Source organism: Pyrgilauda ruficollis, unplaced genomic scaffold (assembly GCF_017590135.1).
Source record: "Pyrgilauda ruficollis isolate IOZ18807 unplaced genomic scaffold, ASM1759013v1 scaffold50, whole genome shotgun sequence".
Taxonomy (NCBI): Eukaryota; Metazoa; Chordata; class Aves; order Passeriformes; family Passeridae; genus Pyrgilauda; species Pyrgilauda ruficollis.
In genome coordinates this window covers 3,597,554-3,611,890 of record NW_024526600.1, presented here as the reverse complement: position 1 = coordinate 3,611,890, position 14,337 = coordinate 3,597,554, and positions in this window count along the sequence as shown.

The following is a 14,337-nucleotide window of genomic DNA, read 5'->3' as shown; positions in this document are numbered from 1 at the left end:
GCAAAAACGTATTCAAAGCAATACACAGCTTTGAATAGCTCTAACCCCTAACAAAAGCTCACTCCAGGTGATCATTCAGTGCTCCTAGAGGATGGCTTTTATCCAGCAGGCAACCCAATGAGGGAAAAGACAAATTCAGCTTGATCCCAAAAGTTACGTTGGAGTGTAGTCTGACTTCCACCCATTCCTAACTTACTTTTATACTGTTTCTTTATGATCACATGCAGTTTGAGTGACTCTAGTCACACATAATGGTCAGTGAGGTGTGGTTGTACGGTGAAGGTAACCTTGGGATGGAGAAGTGCAGTGTTACTTCCCAGGAGAGGGATTTTGCCACAGTTGCTGGTCTTTTATCTCCCTTGGTTCACAGCTGCTCTGTGGCTTATCAGCTAAAAGGTAGCATGGAGTATGCTCCTCTGCAAGGATTCCAACAGAGCCTGGCCACGATGTCTCCACACTGCTCCAACCCCTGCTTCATCCCCTGCTCAGCATGTGTTGTGTGGGGAAGTTGGGCATGCTGGTCACTTTACATCCAGGGAGCAGCAGCCACATTTCCCACTACAATTTCTCTACTGTTATAACTGTGTCTATAACTTTCCATTTTTGTTTAATTTTACCCCCAGCCTTTTTTTTTTCCCCCACAATCTATTCAAGGTATTTGTTTATGATAAAGACAAAAGTGAATGCATCTGAAGAGTGAGAACTTTTCTGAATGAGTAGGTTTCAAAATAATTGTGTGAAACTATTGCCTTTGGATCATTAAAATTCACTAGATATAACTAGAGATAACTAACACTTATAATTCCTTTTGCATGTTTGTACAGCAGAAAGCAGGAAGAGATCAGTGTTTGGAGTGATCCATTTACTCATGGTGCTGTGCCCAGTTAGGAATGTGGTTGGGATGCAAATTCATGGAGGGTAACTGGAGGAGAAAAGTTGTTGTCAGAATTACAATATACTCATCCTTCTGTCTGTTGTCAAAGGGGACAAATGAGTTGCTGAACATGTAACAAAATTTGTTATGAGAGGGAAGAAAAGAGAAGTTAGAGGTATTACAGCACTTGAGAATAGCCAGGCTGTTTTCCTTCATCGGAAAAATACCCCCTATCACAGCTTTATGTGCATTGCACATCATTTACAACATCACAATAAATATGTCCAACAGAGCCTGATTTCAAAATATTACACATCAACTGAAAAAAATTGCAAAATAAATCGGTTTTCTTTAAATGACTGTGGTGTTTAACAGAGTTTTCCTCTCCACAAATGTGATTTATAAGTTTTTTTTTCATATACATTAGTCTTGTTACCTGTAAAATTGATGTGTGTCCTATGATGCTATAAATGGATAAAGAAAGGGAGTTTTGTAGCACAGATATTGTGAGGAGAAAACATGACAAAGAGATGAAGTGTCAGAAAAATCCAAATTTGATTTAAAGAGATCGGTCTGACTTTATATTGCAGATGGGGAACTAGAAGGTGTTCTGGGAATGTGAGATGTTTCTGAACTACGAATTTACATCTATGTTTTATAAGCCATAAATTTATAAGGATTTTGACATGCCAATGTTCAATAAGTAAGATAGATTTTCTTTGGATTGTTGGGTGAGGAGTGGAAAATTTTGTCAAAACCGTAACTTTGCACAGTAAAAATGGGAATTATGCTGTATTGTATCAGGAATAAACAAAATCCGCTTGGCTGGGAGCTTTCATAAATATTCTGATCTTATTCCTGCCCATCCATATCACATTGCCATTGATTCTGCTTAGGTGATTTTTTGTTTTCTTTCTCCCAAAGCTAGGAGGCTGCAATGTTCATGCCTTTGATCATCTTGCTGGAACATTCCAGAGACATTTTCCACAACCAGAGCATTCCAGAGAAATTTTCTGTATGTAATTCTGCTGGATGCTAAGCATCCTTGCTACCCCTAAACACCTACAAAAGGAGGTGCTAGGACACTGAAACCCTACAACACATTGAAAAAAGCCACTAGAATTTGGGCTAAAACAGCCAGAGAATTCCTAGAGAGTGTAACTGAGTGTGCTATAAAGGCAGTACTGCCCTACAAGCAGGTGAAAACAGGCAGAAATGGAACAGAAAACTACACTTTGCCTTTTAAGAAAAGGTACCTTAAAGCTTCTATGTTTCCACCCCTGCTTAGCCTTTGAAATGTAGGAGACAGTTGATTTTGAGTGGCATGGTTGTTGGAGTTTTTGGGGTTGTTTGGGGGGTTTTTGTTTGTTTGTTTTTCTTTTTTTTTTCTTTTTTTGAGGGAAAGCAGATTTTTGAAAAATAATGTGTTGTCTTAAACTCTTGTCTCCAAGTGTACTTAAGTTTTTTAAATCTTTTTTTTGTAGTATATTCTGGGTAAAGACATGAAGCCAGTATTTCCTAAGTTATTTCAAGAGGGTACTCTCTGATTTCTTGAAATAAACAACAAATAAGTAAAAAAAAATATTTACCATCCAAATTTCACTGCTGTCTCTGAGTTTGAGTTGAGCATATCACAGGATTCAAAGATGCAAGAAGAGACCGTGCTGAAATCTCTTTTCCTTATCTCTGAAACCCTTCTCCCCTGGAGCACATGAATGCAGCCACTGTAACTTAGATCAGGAAAATTCTCCCACAAAAAAGATTTTCATCCAAGTCATCTATTGTTTTCCCACATGTCCCATCAAAATTTCATTCTGGATGAGAAGATGAACACATTTTATTCAAAACTGAGTGCAAGAAAACTGTTTGTCTTCATTTGAATGTGACAGAGGTTTTGTTGAGTAGGGCTTCACGCAAAAAACAAAGCATAAAGCAGAAAAGAATCATACTCACAGTTGCACATAGAGTCCAGTTAATGGCTAATTACAATATTGCACATTTCTTTGGTTTTTTTTGTGTCAAGTCCTGCAAATCTAATTCATTACAAATGCTGTAATGTTATAGCTTGTGTGGCACTTGTACCTTATGGCTTTCAAGGAGTTTACCAGTACAAGAGGGTTGAACAGAAATAGGTTTTCTTATCAAAAGAAAGTAAATGTATTTTCATATATATTTACTTTGTTATATATTTTCATTGTGTCTTTTTTTCTGAAAGATACTACTTAAGTGCATATTAAAAACAACAGTTAAATGAGAGCTGTGGAAAGTGACCACATTCTGTTGTTGTCTAAGAAGAAAATAATACATAAAACATAATTGACTGCTGCTAAAAAATCTGTTTTCCTATGAAAAAATGCTTGAAAATAAGTTATTTGAGTTTTCCCCTACACAGAACTCAGGTGGGCTCACAATTTTTCTTGCATTCAAATACTGGAGTAGTTCTCTAAATGGCATAAATCCTCCTAGGTCCCTGGCTGTCAACAGATCTACACCTGTTGATAGCAGCTGACCTAGACAGTGCATTGTGGAAGTCAGGGGAATTCACACCTCCTCACTCACTCTCAGTCACTAATAGTTGATTAATCTAGTTATAATTTTCTCACATTATTTGTTTGGGTTTTTTTTTTATATATCCAACAAGAACATTGAAAGAGTTTAAAGAAGTGTGATGGAAATATAATGGAATCTAATGGAAAAGGGCACTTTTCTCTCCATTGAGATAGATATTTGGTTTGTAGGAATATGTCTATCTTCTTGGAGAGAATCTTCAGGGATTATTTTCATTAGGTGGTGCAGAGGTTATTTTCACCTCTCAGTCATAAGTAGCAAGGAGAAAAGGAAGGGTGGAGGTGGAAGGGAGGGGAAAGGAGACTTGAGAGACAAGGCATGAGAGAGCGGTCATGAAACAGACCTGAGGGATTAGTCAGGGAAGGAGATTTAATGGTGAAGCCAGGAGAGAGGCATCACTAAAGGAGACAGAAACAGAGTTGTGAGATGTACTAAAGTGTCATAAAGGGGAATGGAAGTAAGAAGAAGGGGCTCTAGAAGGTATGGATGGAGCAAAATCAGAAGGTTTTCTGGATAGATGATAGTAGCTTAAGAGGACCTTAAAAGAAAATATTTTTCAAAGAAAGAAAGTTAAAAAAATATTGTCTTTATTTGCACATTTATGCAATGGGAGTTATTTGCAATAACATTTTCAGATGCCGTTTTCCTTTCCATCAGCCTTCTTCCAGTTCCACTGAGAAACATTTGAATTTCATGTCCTTGACATTCTGGTTCCTGTGTTTACAGAAGATGGAAAGTAACGTTGTTTGGACTGCTATTATTTCTTGAACATTACGACAAAGAAAAGTTAACTTCACTATGAGACTTTTCAGAGTGACACAGATTAGCACATTCCTTTCTAATATTTGTTATTTCTAATGATTCCTATTATGTGGGGCTATTTGTGCCTGCTTTATTTATTGTACTAGGAATTATTTCAGCTTTAAAGAGACCAGCACTCTATTCAGCTGACTCTGGCTTTTACCTAATGATCCAATAAGTTGGTGAGTGTTTGATGGGGACATATTGTGTTTCAGGTCTCAGTGGGAAGTTGCCAAGACTTTTATTGAGTGGTAATATTTTCCTGTTGCTGGTTTTGGATTTCTCTGAGGATCAGCAGTTAACACAGCCTTTTCTCTTACAATTACATTAAAGTGCCAGTGATTTGTTTTTCCTTCATTCAATTTTTTTAATTAGGTCATTCCTTAAAAGGTTATCTTAATATAGTAAATGCACTACTTCTATGAATGAGGCAAGCTGAATGATGCATGGGTTTTTGCTGTTAGGGCTCAGTACAAAAGACTTTTAGAAAATTCCCATCCTGGCAGAAATAAACTGCAAGTTACAGACTTTTCCTCACAAGTGCTAAGCTTGCTTGTAAGCAATGCCAAAAAATCACAGATATAGAAAGAAAATCCCTAATCTTTTGAGCTCAGAGGCTGATCTCTAGCAGCCTTGTTCCTGTTTTGGTGAGCAGTTTTATGTTGGCTTGTTAGTTAAGGATCTAGCCTAGGAGGCTGTGCAAGTAACCACTTCAGGTTTAGTTTTCATTGTTGCTACTTCAATCTGTGAACCACAGTCAAAAACAGCAAGAAAATTCTGGCTGGTATATCTTTATGCTCTAGTAATGGATTTTGAATGATTTGGATGGGTGGTTGTGGCTTAGTGGGGTTTGTTGAAAAAAAGTTAGTGAAAGCTTGAAAACATTTTTAGGTTTAGCCTAGCTTGCAATTTGTTATTGGTTGGTTGTTTGCAGATCCTCTTCAATCTCCAAGTTTTCTCTCTCTAACAATTTAAAGATATAACTGCAAACTGGAAAAATAAACACTCAGACTTCAATAAACAGCCTTTAATAAGCAACATGGTTTATGTCCTAATTCACAGAATCATAGAAGCAGCAGTTTATTTACAGTTTATCTTCTGTAAAACTGAATTACTACAGAACTTTAATTATATTGTAACATGAAATTATCTTTAAAAAAAAGCTTCACGAAAGATTATTTGTTTAAATGCATTTTTATATGGGTGTCCATAGTACAAAAAACTATCTAACAGAGAAACTACAAAACAGACAATATTTTAAATTTTGTCTTGTAATGTGCCTTTAAAAACTAGGCTAAGAATTCACACACTGATACCTGTAGTCTTTGTTAACCCAATCATCCAGTAGACCTGAACAGCAGATTCATGGAGACCTAAAACACAGGGAATGAAAAGCTCAGATACAATGAACTACTAATTGATCTAATAGAAGAAAAGATAATATTTGTGATGGTAAACCCTTTAGTGCATACTAAAGACTTTCATAATTTTTGACTATAACTGATCTAGTTTTGAGACTATTATCAAATTCTGGTGGATGTTGACATTTTTTAGTGCAATATTCATAAAGCACTATAAATAGTATTTTATTATTCATTTTTAATATTTTATTTATGCACTATTTCCTTCAGGCACCTGTGGAGCTTGTAGAGTCGTGGTGCCCACCAGCCTTTCACACCCTTTGGTCTCACCTTGGCTGTGGCATGTACACCACAATGCCCCTGACAGAAACCCCTGAAGTGGTTTTCCTCAAAGCAGTGGCTCTGTGACTGGAAGCCCTCCCTTGGGATTGGGATTCTCCCCAAGGACACTTCCCATGGCTGAGTGCCTCCCATCCTCCCACTCCTCCATGCCTGGGTCAGTGACTGTTTTTCTGCTGCGTGGGGTGGTCCTTCAATCTTTTGGGTGAAATAATGTTCCTGACTGGCAACACTTCACTATTCCCTATAAAATGTCACTGGAACATTGCCATGATTAACCAATTGTTTGTTAGTTTTGGTCATTCATTTTGGATGTGAATTACACTTGGTCTGAGTTTATCTACATTAAGATGTTCTTGTTTACCTCCATGATAGCAGTGAGCAATGGAACAAGAGAGGAGACTCTGGAATATTTTCCCAGAGTAGCAAGGATCACATCCAGAATTACTCTGGTTTCCTCTGCATCTGTCCCTGGATTTCAAGGCTACACTGCTCTTGAGGGATGTTTCTTTCTTACATTTCATTCTGGTGTGCTTTGACACATGTAGACATGAGCATGGAAACCTTGACACTGGGTGAAAATTTCAACCTTCTACTGGGTGGAATTTTAAGGGATATTTTAAAGCTTGGTCTCTTGTCTTGGAATTTTTTTGGTAGGATTTGATTTACCTTTTTTGTTCAAACCATTCAGTATTTGTAATGCTCTGAGTAACTTGCATACAGGCACATAGAAACAATGTGATTGTTTACTTAGCAAAATTTTCATTGGTGAGAAAGAGTGGTGGAGTGAAGACTAAATATATGAAAAAAATTATATTTTTTATCTGTATGCTAGTACAGGAATGCTTTCTACTGTTTTGTTTAATAATGAATTTACTATATCAGTCTTAAATGCATTTCTTCCCTAAGTACTTTCAGCTCTGAAGACAAGGAAAAGGGTTGTCAGTCTTGACAAAGTGAAAACATGTGAAGTAAAAACCTCACTCGTCCATCGTCCATCCAGTGTGACCAATTAAAGCATTTTATCCATCTACTTAGCATACCGAATTCAATCAAGCTATTTAATTAGTTGATGTTGCTATTAATTAACACAGCAAGCACTGATAGGGTGTCAAATACTGTATAAAGATGGAAAGGAAAGACAGGATTCCTTCCTTAAGAGAATCTAAGAGAGGAACAGAGGCTTCACGAGCACATACAGGCAGCTCCAGAGGAAGGTTCACCTGAACAACAGCCTGAGAATTTCATTTGTTTTATTTATGTAGTGGGTGTTGTGGTGACACAGAATTGATGATTGATCCTGTTGAACTTGGATATGTAACCCCACAAGTGTGGATGAGACAGGCTGTAGAGTGATATGCAAAGGTGTCTGAAGGGAAGAGGGAAGCAGAGGAGAATTTTGTCTCTTAGACAGAATCCATTAGATATTCACAGCTTCTAGGCTAAACTGTGACCCCTATTTCTTGTTTTTATGTGACAATGTTTGCATGAAGGAGCCAGGAGGGTTTCCTTTCTGTAGGAGAGAACAGAAATATTTTAAGTTTGTAACTGATTTTGCTTGAGTGTATTACAGTACAACTGCAATTGTTTCCTGGGACTGTCAGAGAGCCACTTCACGGATGCTTTCAGTTGTGGGTGTCAGAAATTAGAGCTTAACCTAATGGTATTTCTTTAACTAGCCTTCCCTTAGATTCCCTGTAAACACTGATGTGTATGTATATTTGCAGAGATGTTTCAGCCACATGTATACCCAAACTCAAAAAAAACCCCAAAAAACAAAGAAACCCCAAAAAACTTTTAAAGAAAAATAAACAAAAATAAACAAATGAAAAAAAACCAAGAAAAATAAATCTTTGGAATTTTACTAAAGACTCTTTTTAATTTATAAGTTGAAACTCTTAGTTCCAATAAACCATATACCCAAAATACGGGAACTATTATTATTCACACTGGCAGAAGTTCTGGCCTTTTTAATACAAAAGTGTATATTCAAGTAAAAGATCTGAAGTAATAGAATGCCATACATTAAAATCTATGTAAAAGTTGCCCTTTTTATTTTATAAATTTCCTTTTAGCTTAAGTACTGTAGTTACAATAGGCCGTTTTACTTGCAATTATTGATCTTTCTGTATTCTCTTTAGAAATATATATCGGCATGTAAGCAAAGTATACTTAATAGCAGTATTTGAGGTTTGTGTTAATACAGATTGCAGTATCAAAAGAAAAAAAAAAAAAAAGAAAAAGGAGTTGCCAAGAAATAAAAGGTTTGAGTTTGTGAGAATGTTGGATTCAAAATAAGCAGTCTTGACTTTGCTACAAGGCAAATCTGTCTGCAATATTTTATTAATTTTTGCATTTACTGTAGAGACAGCAGATCAGTAATTAAAAGAAGCTACAGGACATAGAAATTAACAACAGGAAGCAACAGTCTTAAATACTGATGAAGAACCAAGGGCCTGAAACACCTCTTGGTTTTAACTGGTTCGTTTAAATCAGTGAGCAAATAGATCCAATTGAAGAAAATTGTTTATGTTAATTTAGTTCTGAGCTGTACTGATGGTTTGCCTTTATAGCACCAGGAGGTATCAGACCAGCAGGGAGGTCAGAGTGAGGTTTAATGCATGGTGGAGAGTACCACAGGATCTATGACTGTTACCAGGTGAAAAACTGTGAACAGCATAGGTGAATAACATAACTTTTTTACTATAATTATATCTGGGATTCTTATTTCTAAGCAAAAAGTTGAAATCTGGAAAAAAGAGCTTTCAAAAGATTAAATAAGGTGACTACACTGCAGAGAAAATGGAAAGTTCCTTAAAAATCCTAGAAATCATCTGAGTCTTTCTAGTTCATCAAGGGAAATTGGTGAGATACTGCCACAGGGAGAGAAGTTGGCGATGGAGATAAGCTCTTTTTATCATCAGTTTCATATCTGAGGAGTGAAGTCTAGAAAGGAAATCTCTCTTCTGTGATGAAAAGCCAAGATCTGTGTTCTCAAAGATGATGTTTTTCCCTTCCCACAGGGTGTAATATATGAAAATCACCAGCCTCATTTTGGAAGCTCAGTAACCTGCATGTGGGATCACTGACTTCTGTGCACACAGGAGAGGCAGAGGGGTCAGTGACTTTTTTCTTGAATAAGCTGTTGAGTATCTGATACTATACATAAGTGTTTGATGATGGGTCAGCCCTCCTCTTCTTGAACCAACAAAGGGAATGGGTACACCAAATAAAAAATCCCTTGATGATTTAGGTAAGGTGAGATTCACAGGGACCATTAAAAATTAATTAGAAAGCTTCCATTTAGGAAGCTTGAGGCAGCCAGCTCAGGTCTGTTGTCAGTCCTGTGGGGCTGAGCATGCTGAGCAAGACCATATTCTGAGCAGTTACCTCTGAGCCCATGGCACAGTCAGCGAGTGACCCAGCCAAAGCATCTATGAATGACTGAGGTGTAGGTAAAATATGAGAACAAAGCTCAAAACATACTTTATTGATTTCCTCATAACCTTTAGCTCTCATGGTCAACATTGTGGTGCTTGGTTAATAGTTGGACTTGGGGATCTCAGAGGTCTTTTCCAGCCTAAATGATTCTACTTTCCCTGGCTTCCACTTCCTGTATTCCCCTCCAGTCTCTAGCATTTTTCCTTTTATCACCATTCACCATTACCCCAGGCATCTAGAATGAGGTTACACAAAGCAAACACCTTCACTGTCCAATAAGCCATCGTCTGCCCTACTTTGCTTCCTGATCCAGAAAGGTCATTTAGAGAACTAAATGTTGTGTAATTCCATTCTAGGAATTTCAGGGGAGATGCATTAAATTTCCTCATGAACAGGACCTGGTCCCCAGACCATCCCCTTTGCCAGTGGTTAATAACGCTTCCAAATTGTAAATGAAGGGTGGGTTATGTGGAAAATACAATAAGGAACTATAAATATAAAAAGAAAGTCTAATAATGTTTGAGCATGAGGAGAGTGAAGTAAAGCTATATATGGTATATATATATATATATATATATATATGAGATATGGTATCTCATAACTTTGACTCATTTTGACCCCTTAATGGAAATATGCATTTTTTTCTGGTACTATTCATATTAGCTTAAGTGAATAAGTGTGTTTACCTTCCTTAATAAATGATATTTTTGTGCTTTTTTGTGAATTTTTAGATATATTTCTCTATGTCTGGAAAATATTTAGAAAAAAAAGGAAATCGTAGCAATCTCATTTCTTTACTGTATGTTTTTACTGCTGCATATCACAGCAGAGTTTTGTCACAAAAGAGTACTGTATAAACAAAAATTTAAAATAATTACGTCTAAATCATAAAATATCTTTTGAAAAATTCTGTAGCTTGATTTTGTTTCTGGTTGAAGATATGTCACTGTCTTCTTTTTCTAACACTGAAAATTCTTCTCTGTGGAGAAAAGGAAAGAGGAGGAGCACCAAATCAAACAATTGAATCTCTTTACTTTGCACAGCATGTTGTACTTCATTCAGAAGGATCCACTTGAAATTCAAAATAGCACTTCACACTTAATCACCTCCCACACTGCACAGGGTGTGCTAACATTTGTGCTTATGTAAGGAGCAGTTATAGAGATGGGAATTAAGTATCTGGTGTTTATAAATACAAGCTAATACCCACATGAGTCACACAAGAATACGGCCAAATAAAAAGCTTCTGGCATTTAAGGCTATGTTCTGCCCAAAGGGACACCAAATTTCTACAATAAATGAGTGCTTCTGAAGACAGATCTTGGTTTCATGTTTCACAGAACTTCTGCTGACTGGCAACATATGAAAATAAGGACATATTGAACTGTGTGCAGCGAGACTGGTGTGTTTAAGACAGTCTTAATAGACACTAGGGAGAGGGAAATTAGTCTGAGAACACAATGAAGACAGAGTTGTTGCTTAGTTTTACCAATTTAGTCATCATATTGGATCAAATAGGATCAAACAACTCAAAGGGTCAAAGTCCACCTTCAAAGGGAAGTCCTAATGGATAATATGAATTCCCTGGATGAAAATTAATTTGGACTTGGTTTGTGAAGTGTTTCCCAAGTATATAAAAGCGCAGGCTCTGATACATTTATTTGGCATACTTAAAAAAAAAAAAAAGCTCTTACATTCAAAACAATTATCCTTATATTTTTCTACATAATGTTGGATTCTATAAAAAGGAACACATTAATACATCTCTCTGCCACTGGAAGATCAATTTAAGCCAAATATTTAGCAACACTTAATCCAATCTGGATTAGAGCTCCAAGTGATGAAATAACAGGTAATTCTGTCTCTTCAAATATCTGGACAATGAACAAAACGTCTAACAGGACTTCATTAAATTCCTTTCAATGTCCAGTTTTCAGTTACTCAAAAAAATGCATTTTTTCTTGTTCTTGGTAGAAGGTTGGAGGAAAGTATCCCTTTTACACTGTGCCTTATTGAAAGGCAAATATTATCTTGGTCTTCTTACAGAAATATCTATAGTCTTTGGGATTATTGGTAACTCATTGCAGATAAGAGTATTAGGGAGTAATAGACTCCTTACATTTTTAATAGAAAATATAAATGTTCATTCCTTATCAAAAATGTAATTAATAACATTTATAATTAATTTCTATGCCTATTAATTCTGTTATTTGGAAAGATTTAATAGTAGCAGTTATAATTTTCAGTCTGGATTGTAATCATGCTAAGCATAGAGAAAAAAAGACATTTAGCTGGGTTTTCATCTGTACATCTCTTTCTCCCTCTGTGTGCATGTTGCAGGTCCTGGGTGGATTCAAGGTGATAAGCCCTTGAGAGAACCATAATGTGATTATCTTGCAGAGAGGTGGTAGAATAAATAAGATTATCCATAACAAGCTTAGCTGCTGATGAGTTCAAGCTGTGCTGATACACAAAGTCCTGACACAATTGTAAGGTAATAACAGAAAAAATACACGTTTGCAAAGGAGAGAGTGCTGCTTGAACTGCGAAATTTTCCATCGTTAATGCAAACTTACCTACAGCCTTTCACATGGAAGCTTCACTGCGTTTTCCATGCTTCTTTCATAGACTATTCCAGGGCAGGATTTAAGTTTATTTATGCATATAAAAATTGGTATTCATTAAAGTGAAATTATTTCTAAATTTACTTTTGTTTTGTTTTGTTTGCTTGACTTGAAGAGCGGCACAACATTTCTTTGAGTTTGAAGTTATTTGTGATCTGTAGTTACAAAATTAATTGTTTTGATAAATTATGTTTATATGATCATGTACATCATAAAAATAGATCAGGCTGTTCTCCTAAACCATAAAGACGCTAACTAAATGTCATGCACTCATGTTACATGAGGGATAGAGGACATGATGTTGAATTCATTTGCATTTTTAAGGTAATATCTGACTCTTTCTTGCATCATCTGTCTCTGACTCCAGCAGTTCAGACACCTATTGCTCTTCTTTTCACTTAATTACCCCATCTGCACAGAAATGAATGGAAAAAATTGTTGCTGTGAACACTAATCTAATCTGCAGTACTTAATTTAACCTTTTGGATAAAAAGGAACATATGTAATTGTTCTCTCACACATACCATTATTTAGTAGCAAGAAAGTTTATTATGGTTAGTTTTCTAATAAGACTGTTGTGAAAAAAAACTCCAGCATATACAGAAATTAAAAGGTTTTTAAGTAAAAGTTTTACCATTTGAATGTTAAAAAAAGAAAAAATCTAAGCCAATGTTTTCAAGCAGTCACAACAGACCCATCTTGCAACACTTTGATTTTCAGAAGCACAGTTTGTAGGTTTATTAAGAACATTGGTTATTTTGTCATGTCATAGGTGCAGGAACTCCAAGGCAGGAGGAACTTTTGGCTAAAGAATATAGTTTAAGGTAGCCAGTTTAGAGCCTGACAAAATGCTTCAGGTCATGATAAAATCTATATTTTCTAAATGATATCTAGGGTGAGAGATATCTTCTGAGATGACAATGCCTTTGGCTATTCAATGCCTTGTGTCAAGGGAAGATAGTATTTTAATTAAAAGAAATAGTGGCTTTAAGGCTCAATTAGGAGCAGAAAACCAGCACCAGATAGATGTATATTATTAATATGAAACAGGTAAAATGCATACATTTTCTAACTGTGCAGTTGAATTGTCTGAAATAAATTCCTGGGAAGAAAGTAAAATATCCAGGCAAGAAAAAAAAAAAGACACACTAAATAAATGGATCAATTATTCTGTAGAATTTATTTCTTAAAAAAGAGAAAGCATAAAGAAGTGAAAATCTATCTGGACAGAAGGAGGGGAACCTAATGATACCCCATTACAGGTTTTATCTCCTGGAGTTTCTTTCTATTAAGAAACAGCAGAGGAAATTTCTAAACTTTACAGGTATTTCATCACAAGTTGTTGTATATTGCAGAGGTGTTAGACAGCATCTAGAACTTTGTCACTAATAATGTATTATTTAAATAAGAATCATTTTGATTTCAGGCACCTGGAAGCCAGAACTCTTAAACAGCCTCAACAGGGTGAAACAATAATTTTATTGCAGAAATAAAAATAAGAGGTTTCTTTGTAGATTAGTTTTGGGGTTTTTTTCTGTAGTGTATGCTTTTATAAGGAAGTTTTTAATCTGCATTTATTAAAAAGTGCTAATCCTACAGAGATGAACCTTTTTTTTACAACTAAGGAATTAAATTTGCAATGTTATGTTTCTTTCTTAAACCAAAGCTAGATTGCTTGGTTTTGGTTTCTTTTGGTTTGGATTTTTTTCCTCAGTAAATAACAGCATATGAATTCCTCTAGCAGTCAACAGACACATAGGAGTCTGTTGTTATTGCTTTTTTATGACATTTAAAATTCTCTCTTCTGTTCACATGAGAAATTGACTCTTTTTAAAAACGGTCATTAATAATTAATAACTTTAATAAAAACTTCTTATAGAAGGGAAGGAAGCGTAGAGGAACATTCTTTTTTTTTTTCTATATTGCTGTGTGAACAGGGAACATAGATGATTCTCTTTGTTTCTAAAGTGGTAAGTAAGAGCCTTTAAACAGCTCACAGCAAAACAGAACTTAATATATTTGCATGTGTGTACATTATTTTTGGTTGTTTTTAAAAAAGGTGTGCTGGAAGCTGTATGAAGCTGTGATATCCTTGCAGTTAATTTTAGTGTGAGTGAGATCAGAGCCAGACTCCTTCTTCACAGGAACAGGAAAATTGCTGTGAGTAGACCACTACAGAGGCTGTGGCCATGTCTGTTCATTAGTGTCTGCAGAGAAATATGTGGCCATGTAGACAATCAGCATCCATGGTGGGGTTACATAGCTGCCACCTGGTACGCTAATGAGATGGAAGGCAATTAAAAATAATTACCACTGCAAACTCATTAAA